We start from the raw sequence: 19,893 nt of genomic DNA on the forward strand, positions 1-19,893 counted from the left end.
CTGCCGCAACATCCTCCTGGCGATCACGACACCAACGACTGACACGGAGCCGACCGACGTCACCTTCCAACGCGTAGAGGTACTGCTGACGGAAAAACTTTCTGGATCCAGTTTAACGCCTGGGGGTAATTCTAAGGTAAGGAATCTATAACTAACCTATGTTTCTTACAGCTCTATTGTTACCAAAGGTAAGTAACTTGTTTATTAATCTGTCTTTGTCATGGTGCGCTCACCAGCATAGGATTACAATAATTAGATTGTAGTTTACTCCAGTATTGGAACTTTCATAGATTCCCATAGCTTGTATCATTCCCCGTCGTCGGAATGGGAGTCTCGGTAAACAAAATAACATAGCAGCAGGTCCCTTTTGTAGCATATCCACCTCTTTTTGTAAAAGAGACCAAAATAAAGCAACAGCCAATCAGATTAGCCTCACCCCACAGAACCCTCCTGAGAGAACCTCAGAGCCTCAGATTTTCTACCGCACGTTGTGCTAAGGGAGTCTCCTTTGAGCTCTGCTCACTTCAACTCTAGTAGACTACTTTTTTCAAAATTTGTTCTTCAGAACTGTTTGGTGTTTTTCATTCAGAAATTTCTGGCAAGGAGAAGAAAGCCCTTTTCAAGGCTTGTTCCATCTGTGGCAAGAAGAGGCTGTATGTGGAGAACAGGCATAAGGACTGCATTTATTGCCTGTACCCGGATCATAAGGCAGCGGACTGCAAGATCTGCCGCACCTTCTCTACGAAGACCCTCCGGGACCGTGAGGGTCGCCTCCTCACTTGGCTCCAGAAGCTAAAGTCGAGGAAGGAAACTCTGTCAAGTGACAGTGAGAACTCATCAACTGGCACCTCATCTCGAAGGTCAGTGAAAAGGGGTAGGGCTACCCCTTCACCATCCTCAGAACGTCCTGTTAAGGCCTCAAAAAAGACCCTAATTCTGTAATGATGAAGGCTGTTTTTCTAAGTGGTTGCAGAGCACATATGCAACATTTAGCAATCCGTGGCACATTGGCAGTAACCAAAACACACCTGCACATCATTGTCATAAAGTTAAGGGCAATAGCATTTGGTCTACAGTCCTTCCTGTCAAGTATCATAGAGTATTCAGTACTGATACGAACGGACAATACAATTCCACGTATTATATAGAGAGGAACACGGGTATTGTCCCCTGTCCAAGGACGCACAAAAGATATGGAATTGGGCTGTTTGACAACACATCTGATTAACTGGCAAACACCTGCTAGAAGGGAACAATTTGTGGGCTGGCACTCTTTGCAGAACATTGAAGAATGTGTTGAGTGGGAGTTAGAGCAAACTTGTTTGAGCAAAATGTTCTATTGTAGGGGTAAACCAAGTCTGGACCAGTTTGTGACTGATCACAACCCAACATACAGATATTACGCCAGCAGGTATGCTGTGACGGGTTGTGGGGGAATAGGTTTTCAAGAGTGTGGTCAGCGTCCATTGCCTATGCTTTTCCCCCTATTTCCCATAATGCCAACAGCATGGAACAAAATGAAGAGGACCCTGTGCTGCCTAATACTGGTTGCTTCAAGGTGGCAGAGGCAATATTGGTTCACAGAACTACGGCTTCACTGAGAACAGCATCCGTTTCTGCAACTACCTCTGCTAAATCTTGTATCTCGCAACAAATACCATGGCTTATTCCTGAACCCAGCACTTACTCCTTACCCACAGCTTACTCCTGAACTCATCTTGGCTTCTGGATACAACAAAGTTCACCTCTTAGACATTCCTGATGAGTGCAGACAAGTATTATCCAAAACTAAGGCACTCTCTGCTTATAAAATATATGGAGCATAATAGAAGTGCATCTGTATTTGGTGGAGTCACCACAACCTGCATCTATGTTTTCTACTCTACACCAGATCTCACCTTATTTTTTGGCTTTATCATGCTTAAGCCTTAGCCATGAATCTGTCAAGATCTAATTAGCGGCAGTTGCTCACTTTAGAAGGATAGCGGAGCAACCTTGCACCTGGTACAATAGACTCCAGAAAGAATTTCTTGAAGCCCTTTTAGGGCCTTTCCACCACTGAGAGGTCTAGCATCGCCATGGATACTTTATACAGTACTTCTTTCAGCTTGTTAGAAATACCTTTAAACCAATACACAAAGCGATTTTTAAAATATCTCTTGGCAAGTTGCTTTAATTTTGTCTTAAATTCCGCAAGATGAGTACGTGAAATTCAAGCGCTGTCAATTATGGAACCTTCCTTGCAATTTAGTGATGATGTAACCAATGTAAGGGCAAAGTGTAATTTTATCCCAAAACTTCCATCCTCCATTTATTTAATTGAAGCAGTGGTTCTTAAAACTTCCTTCAAGAATGTAACATAAAGAGCACTTTATACTCCAGATGTAAAAAAAATACTAAAATGCTATTTGGACAAAACTAAGCATTTCAGGAAGTCTGACTAACTACTTGTAGATTATGGTTCTCACAAATAAGGACAATCTGTCTCTCTTGCTCGGTGTCTGCAGCCATAGTGTACTGTCATAATAAGCTGGTCGTCATTTACAATGCAATGTAATGGTGCATTCTCCAAGCAGTGTGTCCACATCAACTGTCTTCTTCTCTAGAGTTTCTTTTGCAGATGACAACCTGGAAGACCAGATACCCGTATACTCAGGAGGGTGCTTCAGTAGGACAGGCGGTTCTATGTCATCTCATTCATTGAGTTGAGGCGGTTGAATTTATTTACCCGCCATTCACTTCAAGTTTACTGTTTGGTACTGAAGCTTGTGAATCTATGAAAGATCCAATACTGGAGGAGAAAAAGGTTACCTGACTTTAACTGTAGTTCTCCAGTCTTTTGCAGATTCACATGGGATCCATCTTCTTGCCCAGTCTGGGCTCAGCTATTCATTACTTCTCACACTTGCGCAACAAAATTTAGGTGTGGTGATCTCTGGGGGAAGTTGGGGTGCTTTGAGCTTGTTTCTACTTGGTTGACTTATTGTTCTTTTTAAATGATGTGAATAGGTTAATAATAAGGCCATGTTAAGTTTTCCAGGTTATGTTTAACATTGCGCTTCTCACTGTCTATTGTGAGACTCCTATCTCAGCGATGGGGTTGATTAAAGTCTGTGAATCTGAATGATACTGATACTGGATAGCCACAGTTCTATGTAAGTAAGCTTTGTCTTTCTTTTGTTGCATAGCTATTTCAGACTTAAATATATCTTCTATTTTTTGGACAAGCTCACCCCTGTAAAATAGGCATCTGAAAGAAACACGTTAGTTAGATTCCTCACCTTAGAATATCCCCAGGCGTCAGGCTGGATCCGGAAAGATTTTTTGTCAGCAATACCACTTGCGTCTCGCTAGGCGTCGTCTGCGGCTCCGCGTCCGGCGTCGGCGTCGTGCGCCGGAATGACGTCGTCGGAGTACTTAGCCGCCCTCGCGCGCTGACATCCGTTCTTCTTTTTTCCGCGCCAGACAGCGCCGATCCGGGAAGAGCTTACCCCTTTAGTCACTTTTTGACTAAAACTTTTTGGACTCTTTTGTCTACTCGACTTGAACTGGTGCCGGTAGGATGCCTGGGTTTAAAGCCTGTGACTCCTGTCACCGACTGATGTCGGTGACGGACCACCACCACCGGTGCCTTTACTGCCTGGGGGCTGAGGCCTTGACCTCGAAGGCTAGGCGGGAGCAGTCCCGCAAGCTTCTCGAGCTCCGACACTCAGCTCCGCGCCGTTCAAGGTCCCGGTCCAGGAGGAGGTCGAAGGACTGGTCGCGGAGCCGCAGCCACCATCACCGCTTGTCGGGTTCCAAGTTATCGGGTAAGTCGAAGCATGGTAAGAAGTCCAAGAGACGACACCGCTCTTCGGACTCCCCTCGCCGGTCGCGCAACTCGGTCGAGGGTCCGGGTTGTACCACCCCCGCGGCTCCGCCGGAGCCGCAGGAGCCGCGTCCGTCCCCATACCCAACGGTCCCTGGGACTGACGCGACTCCGGCGGAGATCAGTGCCTTCCTCTCGGCCATGAGGGGCCTGGCTCTGCCGTCGACGACTGCCGGTGCGCCTTCGGGCCCCGCGGGCTCCACTGGGCGGCCTAGCGAGCCGGCGGCGCCGTCGACTACTTCGGTCCCGATGCCGCAGGTCCCCGTGGGATCCAGGCCTGGATCTCAGTCGGTGCCGGTCGACCTCATGACGCCTCCTCCGCCGGCGCCGACACCGTTTCCACCCCCGGCGATGTCTCCGGACGCCGCCATTCCCCGGTGCAGCCCCGGTCCGGGCCCGGCACTGGTGCGGCGCTGTCCGGCCCGCATCCGATGCCGATGGATGACAATTTAATCTACCATCCGGCTCCGGTTATTCCCCCGGTTTATCAGGGATCGGATGACGGGGGCGACTGGGAGGGGTCTGAGGACCCTCTGGCCATGCAGGCCGACTTATCTCAGGACTGGGCAGATGAGCTGGGGGATGCCAGTGGTCTGGACACCTCCCCGGACACTGGTTTCACCTCTCCTCCGACTGTGGCTTCGGAGGAAGGTGCTGCATTTTCCGTGGTGCTGCGCAAGGCGGCCGCAGCCCTTGGGCTGGAGCTGCCTGCTGTGGCCGTGAGGACTAACCTCCTCACTAAAGTGCTTCAACCATCAGCAAGCTCCTCGGAGCCTCTGCTGCAGTTCAATGAGGCACTAGTGGACATTCTGAAGGGCACTTGGTCCAAGCCCTCCACAGTACCTCCTGTGGATCGGAACGTGGCCCGGCGCCACCGCCCTGCTCCGGGCGACCCCAGTTTTCTGTCCCAACACCCCACGCCCGAGAGCCTGGTTATCCAGGCCTCTACTTCCCAATCCTCCTTCCCGTCCTCTCCCCCGGATCGGGACTCCAAGAGGCTGGAACAGTTCGGTAAGAAGCTGTTCTCTTCCCTTAGTTTGGGACTGCAGTCCTTGAACACCGTTTGCCTCTTGGACCGTTATTCTCACTCTCTGTGGGATACGGTGGAGGACGTGCTGCCCCAGTGTCCGGAGGAGGCCCGTACACGGCTCGCCCAGGCTCTTGCCGACGGGCGGGTTGCAGCGCGACATGCTATTTGATGTGGACTAGACACTGCGGACTCGCTGGGTAGGGTGATGTCAACCACGGTGGCGCTCCACCGCCACGCCTGGCTGCAGTCCACGTCTTTCTCAGGGGATGTCCAGAGCACCCTCATGGATATGCCCTTTGATGGCACTCGCCTTTTTGGCAAAAAGGCGGATAGTGCACTGGTGCTCTTCAAGGACTCCCGGGCTACGGCCAAGTCCTTGGGCCTCTCGGGCCGCGACCGCCAACTTCCGCTTTTTGTCCCTTTCGTGGCCAAGGAAAGGGCGCCCCCTCACGTCCGCCTAGCCACCGGCCGCAGAACCAACCTGCACGCGGACGTGGATTCCGTCGAGGCGGTACCAGGGGTCAACGTGCCGGTCAGTCCACATCAACCCCGGCAGCATCCTCCTCAAAGCCCTCCTAGTCTGTGCTTTCAGGCCCATTCCACGCCAGTCGGAGGCAGAGTTCGCCATCACCTGCTCCATTGGCGTTCCATCACGTCGGACAGGTGGGTGCAGCAAATCGTCCGAAGGGGCTACTCCCTCCCCTTCGAGACGACCCCTCCAGCCATGCCACCGAAGTGCCACCGCATGTCGGGGGATCACTTGAATCTTCTATGGGAGGAAGTTGCAGCCCTCTTGGCCAAGGGGGCCGTCAAGCGCGTTCCTGGTCCAGAAGTAGGTCGTGGTTGCTATTCCCACTACTTTCTGGTTCCCAAGAAGGGCAAAGGGGGCCTACGCCCTATCTTGGACCTCAGGAGCGTCAACGCCTTCCTCCGGAAGGAGAGGTTCAAGATGCTTACCCTAGCTCAGGTTCTGGCTGCCCTGGATCCAGGAGACTGGATGGTAGCGTTGGACTTGCAGGACGCTTATTTTCACATTCCCGTCCAGCCGGCCCACCGGTGTTACCTGCGGTTCACGGTGGGTCAGGAGCATTTTCAGTTCACGGTGCTCCCCTTCGGCCTCACTAGTGCCCCTCGGGTGTACACGAAAGTGATGGCGGTGGTCGCAGCTCATCTGTGCAGATTAGGGGTTCCAGTCTTCCCCCTATCTCGACGACTGGCTGTTGAAGGCGGGCTCGCCCCAGGCAGCTGTCTCCCACCTCCAGACTACGGCCGACCTCCTGCATTTGCTGGGGTTCTCCATCAATGTGCCGAAGTCGCATCTGAGTCCCTCACAGAAGCTCCTCTTCATCGGAGCGGTTCTGGACTTGGCGCAGTTCCGGGCTTATCCTCCGGAACAGCGGGCCCGAGATATTCAGGCTCTGATTCCCATCTTTCAGCCTCTATCCCGGGTTTCGGTCAGGTTGGTGCTGCGGCTTCTGGGTCTGATGGCCTCCTGCATCCTGCTAGTGCATCACGCCAGGTGGCGAATGCGGGCTCTGCAGTGGGACCTGAAGTTTCAGTGGTCCCAGCATCGGGGCAACCTGTCCGACCATGTCTTGATCTCGGAGGGCACTGCAAAACAGTTGCAGTGGTGGCTCACGGACCGCGATTGGATCAGCGGCAGATCCCTCTCCCTACCCCTCCCGGAGCACGTAGTAGTGACGGATGCGTCCCTCCTGGGATGGGGGTGCCAGATGGATGTGGCGGAGATCAGAGGACTCTGGTCTCCGGTGGAGTCTCGGCTCCATATCAACCTTTTGGAGCTGAGAGCGATCCGGCTTGCACTGAAGGCATTCCTTCCCGTTGTCCGGGAAAGTGAGGTGCAGGTGTTCACGGACAACACCACCGCCATGTGGTATTGCAACAAACAGGGTGGCGTGGGGTCGTGGACCCTTTGTCAGGAGGCTCTGCGCCTCTGGACATGGCTGGAACATCAGGGCATCACCCTGGTGGTTCAACACCTGGCGGGCTCTCTGAACGCCAGGGCGGACAAACTCAGCCGCCGGTGCATGATGGATCACAAATGACGTCTCAACTCGGATGTGGCGCAAGGCCTCTTTTGGCAGTGGGGAGAGCCTTGGTTAGATCTATTCGCCACCGAAGAGAACGCGCAATGTCAGCAGTTCTGCCCGTTGGAGTTTCCAAGGCGGCACTTGCTCGGCGACGCCTTTCGTCGCGAGTGGAGTTGCGGTCTGTTGTACGCCTTTCCGCCTATACCACTTCTGCCCAGAGTGCTGAAGAAGATCAGGCACGACCGGGCCCAAGTCATCCTGGTGGCTCCAGATGGAGCACGAAGGTACTGGTTTCCCGAGCTACTCAGTCTGTCTATCGATCACCCGATTCGACTGCCTCTTCAGGAGGACCTTCTGTCGCAGCAGCAGGGGACGGTCCTCCACCACAACCTGTCCAGTCTCCACCTCCATGCGTGGAGATTGAGCGGCGACAGTTGATGCTATTTGACTTGCCTCCCGAAGTCTGTGATGTGATTCTGGCAGCCAGGCGTCCCTTCACAAAAACGGTATACGCCTGCAGGTGGAACAAATTTGTGGCATGGTGCACAGCAAAGGCTGTGGATCCCCTTTCCGCCCCTCTTTCTGAGGTTCTCCTCTTTCTTCTTTCCATGGCCCAGCAGGGCTCTGCTCTGGGCACCCTAAAAGGTTATATTTCTGCTATCTCTGCTTTCTTACGGCTTCCTGATCAGCCTTCTCTTTTCAAATCCCCTGTTGTTTCTCGTTTCTTCAAAGGCATTACTCATATGTTTCCTCCTGTCCCCTTCGTAATGCCTCAGTGGGATTTGAACCTAGTCTTGACATTTCTGATGTGCGCTCCCTTTGAGCCTCTTCATAATTGTCCCCTTCGTCTTCTGACTTTTAAGACTGCTTTCCTGGTAGCCATCACCTCGGCTAGACGGGTGAGTGAGCTCCAGGCTCTATCTTCTAAGCCTCCTTTTCTTTCTGTCCATCCGGACAAGGTTGTACTCCGGACTCGTCCTTCCTTTCTTCCGAAAGTGGTGACTGCCTTTCACATCGGGCAGTCTGTCACGTTGCCCACCTTCTTTCCGCCTCCGCATCCTTCGAAAGAGGAAGAGAGGCTCCACCGTCTGGACCCAAAACGGGCGCTGTCCTTTTATTTGGACCGCACCAAGCAGTTCCGGGTGGACGACCAACTCTTTGTTGGATACGTCGGTGCTAAGAAGGGGCAGGCAGAACACAAGCGAACCATCTCGCGGTGGGTCGTCTTGTGTATAAAAGCTTGTTACTCCTTGGCTAAAAAGGACCCTCCTGTAGGGCTGAGAGCCCATTCCACCCGGGCAACAGCGGCGACTACAGCCCTGGGCCGAGGAGTCACCTTGCAGAACATCTGTCAGGTAGCAACGTGGGCCTCGCTGCACACGTTTGCCAAGCATTATTGCCTGGACAGTCAAGTCCGGAGATATGGCTTCTTTGGCCGTTCTGTTCTCCAGGACTTTCTGGTGTGATCTTGGTTCGCAGACCCACCACCGGGGTTGGTATTGCTGGGGTATCTATTCTAAGGTGAGGAATCTAACTAACGTGATTCTTTCAGATGAACAAGTTACTTACCTTCGGTAACGATGTTTCTGTAAGAAACATTAGTTAGTTAGATTCCTCACCGACCCACCCATGCTCCCCGTTCTGCAACCGACATCTAGGGTTAAGGCTATCCTTTTCGGGGCCCTAGATTTGTTGGCACCAGTGTCGGTCTCTTGCATGGCTCTGCGTTCCTGGCGCGGAAAGCTATGTACAAGAACTGACGTCAGCGCGCGAGGGCGGCGTTTAAGTACTCTGACATCATTCCGGCGCACGGCGCCGACGACGGACACGGAACAGCAGACAATGCCTAGCGACGCGCAAGGGGTATTGCTGACGAAAAATCTTTCCGGATCCAGCCTGACACCTGGGGATATTCTAAGGTGAGGAATCTAACTAACTGTTTCTTACAGATACATCGTTACCGAAGGTAAGTAACTTGTTCGATAATTATAATTTGCTAGTGATTGACCAGTATTCATATGTTTGCCTAAAATGACCCCTGATTATCTAACTGCTGAACTGTTTTTATCTCTTTTATTAGCCGGTTATCATAAAATTTTCTGATGAAATGATGCCACTTCTTTTGAACTACTTGGCGGTCTTGGAACAGTCTCGCTCAGGACACCTCCCTAAGGCATACTATGCACTGGAGAATTTTGTGGAAAATCTAGGTGAGGCTGCCTCTGCATTCAATGGAGGAGAAAGAGAAGCGAAATAAACCCTGGAAAGGCCAAGCAAAATTGTGACACTTTGTCAAACTGTATCCTGGAAGTCCTAAGCAGTGAATAGTTTCTCCCATGTGCTGATCCAGGAAATTTTTGAAAAAATACTAACACATATGCAGTTTTAATAAAAGTATTATTCTTTAAAGTCGCTAGTTTAGAAAACCACTGACAAACATTTAACAAACCATTTTAAAGGAAAAATTTAAGAAAAAGATGTAATTTATTGTTTTTATATGGCTCAGGCTAGGCCCTTGGAACAGGGTGGCAGAGTACGTAAACATGAAGAGATGTGACGGTGCATATTATGCAAATTTAGATAATATCAGACAGACCTCTAAAAACAAAAAGCCACACTTCTCAAAAGTAGCTTGTCAGGCCCTGCAGTGACAGTTAACACCAGTCTTTTTTTTGTCAGTTTCCGTTAACAAGATCCATTAACACTGACTTTGCCTGTCACTGCTTTTTATGAAGAACTTTGTATACAAACCTAATATTTTTCTCAATGCCACTTGATAACTTTTTTATTTGGAGCTTTTCACCGGTGTATCCTGATTAGATGTGTTGCTGTTTCATTTTAAAATGTCTCACTTTCTTAAGTGTCCCTAATGTGGTAGTAAATAAACAGAAGTTCTTCGGTATTGGATATTTCATAGATTCACAGGCTTGAATCATCTCCGTCGTCGTAGTGGGAGTCCCACGGTATTCATATAAAAGCAGTAGATAAAACTACAATAGACTACAATGCAAGGAAGAGTCACTGCAATAGCCTATCCTTTTTCTTTTGTAAAAAAGAATCAAACTTCATTAGCAGCCGATCAGGCGTCGGCACCCTCTAGAACAATCCTAAGAGAGGCTAGGTTCCTCAGATTTTCTACCGCATGTCGTGTGAAAGGAAATCTCCCTGAGCTCTGCTCAGTTTTTCTCTTGAAACTTTTTACTCAAAACGTTGGATTCTTCAAAGAAAGGTCTATTTAGGTCATGTGGTAAGAAGAGACTGCATGCTGAGGATCCACATAAAAACTGTATTTCCTGCCTTTACCTCAACATAAGGTAAAAGACTGCAAAATTTGTAGGACTTTTTCAACCAAAACCCTTAAGGACTGAGGGTAGGTTGTTGATTTGGTTCCAGGGACTGAAACATAAATCTGACGTCGTCTTAGAGAATGAGGAGAGCTCTACCTCACAGGCTTCTCAGGAAACATCCAAAAGAAGAGAAAGCTCTCTTAAATCTCCTAAAGTTTCCATGAAAAAGGCGTCTAAAAAGTCTCGTCAGGAAGATGCAGGCACCTCACTAAAAGGAAAGCATTATTTTCCTACTTAAATGAGAAGCCATAAAAAGGAAAAATAATCTTCAGAAACATCCATGAAAAAACACAGTCTCAAGAAAGCTTATATCGCTGACTGCGTTCACATGTCGGACACTGTCAACACTAAAATCACATTCTGGACATGTTTCACCTACCTCGTCGTCGAAAAAATCGACATAATTGATGATGGATAGGGCACTGTTCTCGTCGACGGGTTCGCCAATGACGCTTCCAGTGACGACGATGGCTTTGATACCGCCGACGACATCCTCGTCTAGTCTGACGACAATCCTTCTCATCGGAGTCCTCATCGACAACACAGACTGAGCTATCGTCGACGAGGCTGACGACGCTGTATCCCATGCCTAGTCGTAAGCATCCGTCGACGTTGCCGATGTATCCGTTGACTACGTTCTTGTCGACGAGGCATTTTTTGCAGACTCCTGCAGTAGTCTCACCTATGCAACCTTCAACATTTTAGAAGAATCTGATTATGATGAGATGTTTGGCCCTGCTCACAGTCCCTCTCAGCTTCATGTAAAATATCAAGATGAAGATGATGAATTTGAAGGTTACTATCAGGAAGAATATCCCCCTCCACATGCAAAAATTCAATATATGGAGCCTGCTAATGAGCCTATGGTCCACCTTCCTGTGGCTTTGGTTCAGGACCTTCAAGACTTGTTGCATGACTACCGCACACGTTTTCCTTCAGCAGCTGTTCCTCCACCACCGCCTGCCTCTTTGCCACTATCTTCTCCTTTACGTATGTCTGAGCCTTTGCCTATTGCTTCCCCAGTGGGGGATACTGTTTTGCCACAACAACATCAGGACACTTCTGATGACAGAGAAATTGAGGAGTGTCACCCTCAGAAAGATGGGCAAATAGGTGATGAATGGGAGGACTATGTTATATGAACACCTGTTTCTCCTTCTCCTCAAACTGTGCAGTCTCCACCAGAAGATATTGGTTTCCACACGCTGATAGAAAGAGCAGCTTCATGTTTCAATTGTCTTTGACAGTCAAGCAATCGGACTGTTTTCTCTCTGGTTTCCAGGATTAATCCAGAAAGACGGTGAGATCTTTACCCATTGTAGATCACATATGGGAGGAAGGTATAAAAGTGATGAGGACACCTGCCAGAGTTATTCCAGTCTTGCCAAGGATTGACAAAATATAAAGCTCCCTAAGATGCTCCAGCTTGTCTGGTAGGACATACTAAACCGGTTTCTGTTATCTCACAAGCTGCCCAACGGAGATCAAGAAACTCTTTAGCGCCCATTATTTCACCACCTGATTAGGAGGGAAGGTGCCTCGATAAGATTGGTTAGTGATTCACAGCCACTTCAGGTGCTTCAGTTCGTGTTGCTAACGCCCTAACGATTTTAGCTAGATACGACCACCAGATGTGGTCCGATATCGCTCATTTCATAGAGCTCCTTCCGGACGATAAAATTCCAGAAGCAAGAAAGATCCTTCTAGAAGGAGAAAGGTCTGCATCAGAAGTTATTGATGCATCTATGGACGTGGCTTCCTTAGCATTTCACCAGCTCTCTGGAGTGGCTGTCCTCAGGTGTCAGGGTTTGCTGAAGGCAACAATGTTCCGCCCTGAGGTGCAAAGCAAAATTTTGGACATGCCTTTTGATGGTGAGACACTTTTTGGCAAACATATTGATGTCTTAGAAGCCAATAAAACTGACACAGACACAGCTAAAGCTTTGCACGCTCCAAAATGGAAAGACCCCCTTTCGTGGAGCACGTAGCAGAGGGGCCTATTCTTTTTTTATGTGATTACCAGAGATACCAGCCTCAGATCTACACCTCTTTTCGACCTTTGTAGCAGCATCAACAGCAATACTGTGTGTCACTGCAAGCTGCTTACACAAGACAACATAGGCAGAAGCAACAAGTTCAATCCAGAGATTGTCGGAAAGCAGTGACTAAGCCTCGCTGTCTGCCGCTCTTCCCTTGATTACTCCATTAAAGAAAATTCCCCTTATCGTTGCCTACACCAATGGCAGAAAATAACAAATGGGTCCTGGATATAATAAAAAAAAAAAAAGGCCATACCCTAGAGTTTACTTCAACACCCTCTCCTCATCCGCCTCAAATCTCAATAACAGCCCATCTTCATTTGCTAAAGAAGGAAGCATTGATTATGCTTCAAAAGGAAGCAATAGAATGTGTGCCACACTCTCAGAGAGGCAGAGGCTTCTACTCCCGTTTTTTCCTGGTAAAGAAGTAGAAGTCGGGAGAATGGCGTCCCAATTTCCATATCCCTATTCATCCTAAGCATTGAAAATGTCTCTGTTTCTCTGTGGCAGGTGCGCACTATCAGTTCCAGGTGCTTCCCTTTGGCCTTTGTTCACCTCCTCGGGTTTTCACCAAGTGTCTTGCTCCCGTAGCTGCATACCTACGATTAAAAGGCCTACAGATCTTCCCATATCTCGACGATTGGTTAGTGAAAGCTGCTTCTCTTCAACAGGCCTCAGAAGCCATCTCCTTCTGCCTACAGCTCTTCCGCTCTCTGGGGATGGCAGTCAATCTTCAAAAATCCGTTCTAACTCCTTCTCATTGGATAACGTTTTTAGAAGCAACATTGGATACTGTGCAAAACAAGGCATTCTTATCAACAGAAAGACAGACCACCATCCTATCTCTGGCTCACAATCTCTACAAAAGTTTGCTTCTGTCCATCTCCTCAAATCCTTTCTTGGCATGATGTCTTACGCCATCCCCATGGTGCCTCACACACTTCTAAAGATGAGACATTTTCAGGAGCAGTTGGACATTTAACCCATTTGCTGCTATGCCTCCCCCCTGTGCTAAGCCTTTTTTTGGCTATTTGGGGTAGTTCGCGCTTAGGCCCCTGTAACGTTTTGACCACATAAGGTATCCACGCTAAATTTGCGTCCTTTTTTTCCAACATCATGGGGATTCTAAAGGTACCCAGGGTTTGTGGATTCCCCTAGCGGGAACTCAGAAATTAGCCAGAATACAGCTAAATTTTTTTTGGGGGGGGACAAATGCGAAAAAAGGGCTACAGATTAAAGCGTCTGGTTTTTTCCCTGTGTGAGAAGTTGGCCTGATGTATGATGTCACTAGTTCTAGTGTACACCTTATATCAGTCCAAGCAACCCTTATGGTGATTGGTTGTAAAGTCAACCTTATAGACCAGCTATCCTAGTGGTAGCATGGACAAGAGCAGTCTTAGGCTAAACTCTGAATGGCATGTGAAGCCAGCTGTGATACCATATATAATCCCTTGAATACCAAATGAAAGGACACCACAACAGATATATATATAAAATAAAGTGTATTTATTCTAGTCAAACCCTCAGCACGCTTTATGAGATTAGAGGTAAGTACAACACAGTCTTATTTAAGCATACATTAAGTCACACAGGTAAGTAATACAGTTAGGCCCTAGGGGCCACGCAAACCATATACTAAAGAAGTGGTATAAGGACCACTGTCACGGAAATAGGATAGGCCTAGGCCTAGGGAATCGCTGGGGCTATACTACACTAGCAACAGTTAGGAATTGGGAGGCCCACGGGATTCAGGTGCAGAGTGGAAACACTCACGCGTAAAAGTCGATAGAATTACTAGCAGTTAGAAATTAACAGTTTAAGGACACTTCTGAAGCAGCTAGAGAGTCGAGACTCGGAAACTAGACCCTAGGATAGTCACTATCCTTGTGAGCACCGAAGTACCCAAGTTACCTAGCCCACGGGCTGCGGGTGCATAGGTGTGAACTTGCGTCGGGTTTCGTCGTGGACTTCTATGGATGCCTGAAGGAAAGTTGCTGACAGGCAGTCAGTGAAGAGTGTCCGGTGGATCCCAAGGCTGGGATCAAGAAGAGAGGAGACCTGCAAGCAGAAGGGACAGAGTCAAGGTCACTAGCCAGTGACCACGTGGAACCAGGAAGGAACCAGGCGATGTTGTGAAGATTGCAGGTGAAGGTGAAGCTTTTCGCTGCAGCCACGGGGACCAGGAAACGTCGAGGACAACCAGGACCAGGAGGTGAGCTGTCCCACGAAGGCTCTTGCTGTCGGCGGCGTCGAAGTTGAACTAGGACTCACCAAGCCTTGGCAAGCGGAACCCACGAAGAATGGAGGACTTGCTTCCGGTGCAGACCAGGAAGGTCTGGGGTGCTTCTCTTTTGCAAGGAAGCGGGAGCCAGTCTGGAGGAGCCAAACCAGCAGTGAAGATTTCTGGATGCGTCGTCACAGAGGCCACCATACAACGGGCAAGCAACCGGACAGATGCGGCAAGCAGGAAAATGCAGAAGGGCCCCACGCAGGACTCGTGGAGTGTGGGGGGCTGATCTTCGGTGCAGATGGTGCTTGGGGTTGGGGCTTCTCAATCCCCGGTGCACAACTTCGAGGGTGCCTCAGAAGCTGCGCTGGAAGATACTAGCCACTTTTCCCAGGTAGCCAGTCCCACGTCTCTCGTCTCCTCCACGGATCTCAGCTCAGCTGTGGATGTGGATCAGGGTCGGAGAAGTCTGGAAGTCAAGGCTCTGGTCGGGCTCTGCAGTCGGTCCCTCGTAGAACTTCAGCAAAGCAAAGGGTAGTCTCTTGATGGTGCCTGTTTGCACAGGGTAGCCACTCCTTGGCCACAAGGGAGATTCTTCAGTCTTCTTCTTTCGTCGAATGTCGAAGGTCCAGAGTTTCTGTTCAAGTTGCAGATTCAGGATAATCTAATCTCCTGGGGCCCAGCTACCACTCTTATCCAAATCTGGGGGGCTGGGTTACCTGCTAGGTCACGCCTTATCGGTGGGACCTGGGAGGGGGGTGGTTACACCCCCTTCCCTTTGTCCAGTTTCGCGCCAGGACTGGGGCTGGAGTGCCCCAGCACCGGTTTGAACTGGACTATGCACGGGACACCTTGTGTGCCCCAGGCATGTCTCATTCTTTTCATCCCTCCCTGCCCCAATACACTAAGGCCTGTCTGGGGTGGTGCTTGCACCTCCCAAGGCAGGAAACCTATTGTCCAAGCCTCCCTTGCCGGGATCACTCCCAGCAGCAGGAGGTCAGACTCGTGTCTGTGGCAGAATGGAGGGATAATATCCTCATCCCCAGAAATGGGATGGGGGTATTATTCCAAAGTGTTAGACACCTTACACGACATGTTTTGATAAAGCCAAACCATAGTTACCATAACCGTTTAAGATTATAAGGCACTTTAAGAGTATATGGTAGGCTATATCATAGAACAGCTATAAGGACATGGTTCCGAAAGCTGCAGACAGGCTCAGCTCATGCTAGAGCACCATCTCACATGTTACCAAGCACTCTGCCTCCAGGATTGTTAAGGCCTGCCATAGGAGTGGCTGATAGGTACACATGTGTCTATATGTAAGTTAGGTATAGGAATACTACACCTAAGCAAGGAGTGATTACACAACCTTGCCCCAGCTGAGTGATCAGCCAGTTGTGTCATAATGGAAGGCCAGGCCAGGGGTGGCATAATACATGCTGCAGGCCCTGGTAGGCCTAGGGTACACCTATGCCCTGGGTACCTAAGGTACACTGTACAGGGGCCAATAAGGTGATCCTATCCAAATGGGTTATGCACCTAAAGTACATAGTATTAATTTAGAGAGAGAACAGCAGGGCTGTGGGTCTGATTAGCAGGCCCACAGCCACATCTAAGTCGAAAACCAGTAAAGCAAAAGCAAAAAGTGGGGGTGAACATAGAAAGCAGACCCTACTCTCCTACACAACCCCCCCCCCCCCCCCAAACTTAGGGACATTAAACTAACCTTGACCAGTTGAGTCTTCATGTTCTAAGTGGAAATATCTGGAGTGTACATCTGCATTGGCATGGTCAGTCCCAGGTCTATGTTCCACTGTGAAGTCCATCCCCTGTAGGAAAATGGACCACCTAAGAAGTTTGGGGTTTTCACCCTTCATCTGATTTAGCCACAAGAGGGGCTTATGGTCTGTCTGAATCTTGAAGTGAGTGCCAAACAAGTATGGCCTCAGCTTCTTCAGGGCCCAAACCACAGCAAAGGCCTCCCTCTCAATAGCTGACCAACGTTTCTCTTTAGGGGTCAGCCTTCTACTTATAAAAGCAATGGGCTGGTCTTGACCATCTACATTCAGTTGTGAAAGAACAGCTCCCACACCTAACTCAGAAGCATCTGTCTGGACAATGAACTCTTTGGAGTAGTCTGGACTTTTCAGAATAGGTGCACTGCACATGGCCTGCTTCAGGTCATCAAATGCATTTTGACAGCTTACTGTCCACTGAACTTTCTTTGGCATCTTCTTGGAGGTCAAGTCATTAAGTGGTGTCACAATGGACCCATAGTTCTTAACAAACTTTCTGTAGTACCCAGTCAGGCCCAAGAAATCTCTGACCTAAGTCTGGGTAGTTGGAGGAGTCCAGTCCTTTATGGTCTGGATCTTGCTCTCCAGTGGTTGAACCTGACCCCCACCAACTAGGTGGCCCAGGTATACAACCTTGCTCTGCCCTATCTGGCACTTAGTGGCCTTGATAGTGAGGCCTGCCTTTTGCAGGGCCTCTAAAACATTCCTCAGGTGGGCCAGGTGATCCTCCCAGGTGGAGCTAAAGACAGCAATATCATCAAGATAAGCTGCACAATAATCATCCAACCCAGTAAGGACTTGATTCACCAACCTTTGGAAAGTGGCAGGTGCATTCTTCAAACCAAAGGGCATTACCACAAATTGATAATGTCCTCCTGGGGTCGAGAAAGCAGTTTTGGCCTTTGCATTCTCAGCTAGTCTGATTTGCCAGTAGCCTGCTGTCAGGTCAAATGTGCTCAAAAACTTAGCAGCTGCCAGTCTGTCAATGAGCTCATCTGCCCTAGGTATTGGGTGGGCATCTGTCCTAGTGACAGCATTGAGACCTCTGTAATCTACGCAAAACCTCATCTCTCTCTTACCATCTTGGGTGTGAGGTTTTGGCACAAGGACTACAGGACTAGCCCAAGGGCTCTCCGAAGGTTCAATGACTCCCAGCTCCAACATCTTTTGTACCTCAACTTTTATGCAGTTCCTGACATGGTCAGGTTGCCTGTAGATTTTACTCTTCACAGGCAGACTGTCACCAGTGTCCACCTCATGGGTGCACCAGTTTGTCTGACTTGGGGTCAGAGAGAACATATGTCTGTAGGACTGCAGAACCTGTCTGCAGTCCTATTGCTGATGGACAGTGAGGCTGTCAGAAAAGACCACACCATCAACTGAGCCATCATCAGGGTTCTGAGTCAACAGGTCTGGGAGAGGGTCACTCTCTTCCTCCTGCCCCTCATCTGAGGCAATGAGTAAGCCCATGTCTGCCCTGTCAACATATGCCTTCAATCTGTTGACATGAAGCACCCTGTGGGGGCTTCTGGGAGTCCCAAGGTCCACCAAGTAGGTGACTTCTCCCTTTTTCTCAACAATAGTGTGGGGTCCAGACCATTTGTATTGGAGTGCTGCTGGGGCCACTGGCTCCAACACCCACACTTTCTGCCCTGGCTGGTTTATCAGTCAGCACAGCCTTTTGGTCATGCCAAGCTTTTTGGAGTTCTTGGCTTGCCTCAAGGTTTTTGGAAGCCTTCTTCATATACTCTGCCATTCTGGAGCGGAGACCAAATACATGATCCACTATATCAAGTTTGGGTTGTCTGAGAGGTCTCTCCCATCCTTCCCTTAATAAACATAGGGGTCCTCTTACAGGATGCCCAAACAAAAGCTCAAAAGGGCTGTAGCCAACCCCCTTTTGTGGGACCTCTCTGTAAGCAAACAGAAGGCAGGGTAAAATGATGTCCCATCTTCATCTAAGCTTGTCTGGTAAACCTTTTATCATTCCCTTTAGGGTCTTGTTGAATCTCTCAACAAGCCCATTGCACTGTGGGTGATAGGGTGTGGTGAACTTGTAGTTCACACCACACTCCTTCCACATTGCAGTCAAGTATCCTGACATGAAGTTGGCACCTCTGTCAGAAATGACCTCCTTTGGAAAGCCCACTCTGGAGAATACTCCAAGCAGGGCCCTTGCCACAAAAGGAGCTGTTGTGGTCCTCAGGGAAATAGCTTCTGGATACCTGGTGGCATGGTCCACTATCACCAGTATGAATCTGTGCCCAGATGCTGTTTGTGGGTCCATTGGTCCTACAATATCTATGCCCACTCTTTCAAAGGGAACCCCCACCACAGGTAGTGTTATGAGGGGGTCTTTGTGGTGCCACCTGATTTGCCACTGGCTTGGCAGGTGACACAGGAGCGACAAAACTCCTTGGTATCTTCTGACATATGGGGCCAGTGAAAGTGAGGGACAAGCCTGTCCCAAGTCTTGTTCTGGCCTAAGTGTCCTGCAAGGGGAATATCATGGGCCATGGTAAGAAGGAAGCCTCTGAACTTCAGTGGTATGACCAACCTCCTGGATGCACCAGGCTTGGGGTCTCCAGCCTCTGAATACAGTAGCCCTTCATCCCAATACACTCTATGGGTACCTTGAGCATTCCCTGCAGCCTCAGCAGCAGCCAGCTGTCTGAGGGGTTCAAGAGCGGGGCAGTCTAATTGAGTCTGCCTCAGATCTGCCCTTGAAGGTCCCCCTGTCCCAAGAAACTCAACCTGATCAGGTTCAAGTTCTTCTAGGACAGTTCATTCAGGGCTCTCAGAATCATCCTCCTGGGAGGGCTGATCCACCACCTGAGGCAGGGGGAAGGCACAGCCTTAACCCTACTGCTCTTTCTCTTGGGTTGTGACTGGTCCATAGTTTCAGGATCCAGCACTTGTTCAGTGGTGCACTTTTTGGCCTGTGACCTGGTCACAGCAAGGACATGTGCATCTATCCCCAGCATTTCTGCATGGGTCCTATACTCCACTTCAGACCAAACTGAAGTTTCAAGATCATTGCCCAGTAAACACTCTACAGGAAGGTCTGAACTAACAACAACTATCTTGAGGCCAGTTACCCCTCCCCAGGAGAAGTTAACAATAGCCACACTAGGGGAGGTAGTGGCATTGCTAGCGTTGGTCACTAGGTAATTCTCACCTAGTATGATCTGTCCAGGGTCCACAAAGGCAGGTGTCACCATTGTGACACTAGCCCCAGTGTCTCTGTAGGCCTGAGCCATTCTTTGGTTGATAAAAGGAGTCTGTCTGTACTTGCCCAGGTTACTGGGGCCTACAGTAGAGGACAAAGCTAAGTCCCCATCACAGATCAGAACAGCCTGAGTAGGTATTCTGACTAGGCCAGAATCCTCCTCAGTTCCCAGGGTTAACCCTACTACACCCTTTTGCTGAGAACCACCACTTACAGCTGGACTAGGGGGTACAGTTGCCTTAGGGGCAATGGTGGCTGGGGGCTTATCCTTTTTGGTGCACTCACTAAACCAACGTGAGTTGG

Source organism: Triturus cristatus, chromosome 1_1 (assembly GCF_964204655.1).
Source record: "Triturus cristatus chromosome 1_1, aTriCri1.1, whole genome shotgun sequence".
Classification (NCBI taxonomy): domain Eukaryota; kingdom Metazoa; phylum Chordata; class Amphibia; order Caudata; family Salamandridae; genus Triturus; species Triturus cristatus.